The following is a 4192-nucleotide window of genomic DNA, read 5'->3' as shown; positions in this document are numbered from 1 at the left end:
TGGACTTCTCAGCCACCATCCCTCAGAGAGAAACCCTAAAAAGAGTGTGCTTTCGTTCTTTAGCCATTTTGTGTGTATTCTAAGCTTGGTGGTGCCATTTCAAGGTTGCAAAGGAGAAGAAGAGCTCATTGGAAAGACTAGAAGTGGTGTTCAAGTGTAGATCTGAGCTTTGTAAGGGTTAAAGCTTCATTATCAGGTAACAAGTTCGGATCTTGTCACTTGGTTCATGTTATATGCTTCAAGTACCATTTCCTAGGGTTTTAGTCCCAAAGGTGGAGACTTTTGTGCAAATGGCCTCCATAAGCTTAGATCCTTCATATTTCTGATCTATTGGAGTTGTAGACTCATAAAAATGACATCTTGGATGTGAATAGTGCACCATGCATGAGATCTAGGTCCTTGAGTTGGAATAGAATGTTGTTAAGAAGTGTTGGAGCCTTTACAGCCATGCCAAGGCTTATAGGTCTCGACTTTATGGGTTTAGACACACTATCAGAGTCAGATCTAGAAGTTGGAGTATTGGCTTAACCGATTAAGACCAGAAATGAGGAGTGTTAGAATCTGATAGTTACGCTGGGCGTAACTTCCAGTACGTGCAACGTACTGGGTGGAGACCCCGATCCATGGGTTGGCGATGTACGCCCCGCGTACATCTAGCAGTACGCCTCGCGTACTCACATGGTTGACTTTTATTGACTTTTAGGGTTTTGGTCAACATGAGGACTTTAGGTCAAGGAAGGGTAAAATGGTCTTTTACCCTCTGAGGAATGATAATAAAGGTAAAGTGTTAGATGTGGAAGTCTTTGATTATTAAATGATATTTTTATGATTAGGCGAGGTAGGGTCGTCGTTGGGATTTGGAGATAGCGAGTACGCGAGATCTTAGACTTTCCACGAGGTGAGTTTTCTCACTATACTGTACCTGGAAGGGATTTTATTATGTGACCGGAAGGTCAGATATGTTATGAGTTACACGCATCGTATGTGATAAGTTAATCGTTTATATGTGCTATGTATGATATGCTTGATATGGGCCGGAAGGCACTATGTTATGGGCCGGAAGGCGTATATGTATTGGGCCGGAAGGCGTTATGATGTTGCCCGTAAGGTTGATGTGGGCAGGACCGGAAGGTCTACCTAGTCGGGATGGAAGTCCCCTAAGACACATGGATCGGAAGGTCAGGGCCTGGAAAGGCGTATGTGCGTAAGTTGTATTTTGGGGAACTCACTAAGAATTTATGCTTACAGTTGTTGTGTTATGTGTTTGAGGTACTAGCGAGGACCGTGGGAAGGCGCCGGCGTGATCATACACATTATCAGAGGAAAACTATTTTATGATCATTGGGATGTATTTTTTATGGTAACATTGTTGACGTTTGAATTTGGAATATTAGTCGATGGTTTTTGATGTTACAAAAATGAAAATTTTGTTTTAAAATTTACGTTGTTACATATTCGCCTATCACTCTAGAATTCAAGATACAAAATGACCTAGCATGCATCCTTCTGCATGCTTGAGGGATCAGACCTAAAACCCTAATGGGCCAAGCCTATTGGCCCATAGGCCCATGAAGGGTGTCAACCAATCACAATTCGCCATGTAGCATTTTCTAGAACATTCTTGAGCATTATCATCGTCTAAACATACTTGGAGCAATATGGCATAACAAAGGAATCAATATGGCACATCATGTACCAAGATGGTCGATCATGGCGCAATAGCTTCTTCATGGTGCAACTACAACCCTACTTGGCAGAACAGGGATCTAAATGGTGCAAGAGCATCTAGTATGGCGCTAAACATCAATCTGTGTGCAACAACATCACCATGAGCAACAGGCACATGAATGGCTTAACAAGGCCATGCATGGCTCAACAAGAAAACAAGATTGCTCAACAGAAAAACAAGACGATGGAAGAGCATCCCTCTTGACCAATCTCTTCATCATGTGCCACAACAAGGAACCACTTGTTGCTCCATATCCCTTTAAAGTGCTCCAAACTCCTTCCAGGTGCTCCAAACCCCCTTGAAAACGATCCATTCTTTTGGCACTTGATCAGCTCCTTTATCTGATGATCCATTCCTCTCTCAGAAGATCCATTCCTCTCTTAGAAGATCCATTCCTTTGTTACATGCACCATGAACCCCAAGTGCTCCAATAAGGTCAAAGTGCTCCAAATGCTTCATGAACATGATCCAAATACACAAAATGCTCGAGTCAAATTTAATAATCTCCACCTTGACTTTAGCATCCTCTGAACTCTATTCGAACAAGAACTTCCTCTCCCATCCTACCATTCGTCCATAAAGGGACCTATCTCCTACGAACATCAACCAAGTCCAAGAAAATTTTGAACTTCTCTATGGGCAACGACTTGGTAAAATATCTACTGGGTTGACCTTAGTACAAATCTTTAGTATTGAAAACTTGTCTCCTTCAAGAATATCTCGAATGAAATTCAGTCTGACATTAATATGCTTCGTCTTCTTGTGATACACAGGATTCTTTGAAAGACTCAAAGCACTTTGACAGTCACAATACAAGACAGGTTTCTCCACCTTCAGACCAAGACTCTGAATAAGCTTTTGCAACCATATCTTCTCCTTTATTACTTTCAACATTGACATGTACTTGGATTCAGTTGTAGACAAAGCAACGATATCTTGTAACGTTGACTTCCTACTAAGGGCACATCCGAATAAAGTGAATATGTAGCACGTCCGTGACATGTGCTTCAACAAGGCACCACCATAATCAGAGTCAATATATCCCACCAAGTCACTCTTCGTATTTTCTCCATACACCAGGTAAACATGTGTCGTTCCCTTCATGTATCGTAAGATCCATTGTACAACCTCCTAATGAGTCTTCCCTGGATTACTAATAAACCTGCTAACCACACTAACTGCATGAGCTAAATCAAGTCTGGTACAAACCGTAGAATACATGAGACTTCCAACATCACTAGAGTATGGAAGCCTGCTCATGTACTTCATTTCATCATTAGTAGTGGGTATAGTGCTTTGAAAAAGTTTAAAGTGATCCTCCAAATGAGTTCCAACTAGCTTAGACTGATCACAGTTGAAGGATTGCACAGCTTTCTCAATGTACTTCTGCTGAGAAATACACAATCTCACTGCTTTCTATCCCTTTGTATCTCCATCCCCAATATCTTCTTTACTGCTCCCAAATCCTTCATCTCTTATTCTTCAGGGTCACCTTTAAGTCATTTATTACATCCATGTCTTTGGCTGCGATGAGCATATTGTAACGAATTAAATTTTAAACCAATTTTTTTCATTTTTACAAACATCAAAACATCGAATAATAATTTAAGTTCCAATGTAAATAATATTGTCACGACCGATTACATAAACAAAGATCACAAAATAGATTTCCCCGAGTGTGTGTACGATCACGCCGACGCCTTCCCACGGTCCTCGCTAGTATCTAAAACACATAACACAACAACTGTAAGCATAATTGCTTAGTGAGTTCCCCAAAATACAACCTACGCACATACGCCTTTCCAGGCCCTGACCTTCCGGTCCATGTGTCTCAGGGGACTTCCGTCCCAACTGGGTAAACCTTCCGGTCTGACCCACATCAACCTTACGGTCCATTCTACAATGCCTTCCGGCCCATAACATATTCGCCTTCCGGCCCATAATATAATGCCTTCCGGCCCATATCAAGCATATCATACATGGCACATATAACGAATAACTTATCACACATAACACATATATCTCATAGCATATCCGACCTTCCGGTCACACAGTCAAACCCTTCCGGGTACTGTATAGTGAGAAAACTCACCTCGTATGTCTCGATAACTCGTGAACTCTGGAAATCACTCATGCTCGAACCCTCGAGCTGTAATCCTCCTATGACATCACATATCTATAATTATTACTTGTACCACTAAGGTTGACCATCCTTATCAAGTCAACACTGGTCAACTTGGTCAACAGTCTGTGGTCAAATTGACCAGACTTGGCGAGCGCACTAGAGTGACTCGGCGAGTCTACGCGTTTTCACCAACTCGCAAGGATTTTCCCTTTGACACGTCTAGTACTCCCCTGACTTGAAGAGTTCCACCTGGGCATGAATCACGGGGCCACCGCGACTCAACTCGCCGAGTCGCAAGGACAACTCGGCGAGTCCCAACTAGACTCGGTCCACCTGTC

The sequence above is a fragment of the Lactuca saligna genome, chromosome 8 (assembly GCF_052625555.1).
Source record: "Lactuca saligna cultivar CGN05327 chromosome 8, ASM5262555v1, whole genome shotgun sequence".
Taxonomy (NCBI): domain Eukaryota; kingdom Viridiplantae; phylum Streptophyta; class Magnoliopsida; order Asterales; family Asteraceae; genus Lactuca; species Lactuca saligna.
The sequence above is the reverse complement of the archived record's forward strand: the minus strand, read 5'-3'. Positions refer to the sequence as shown.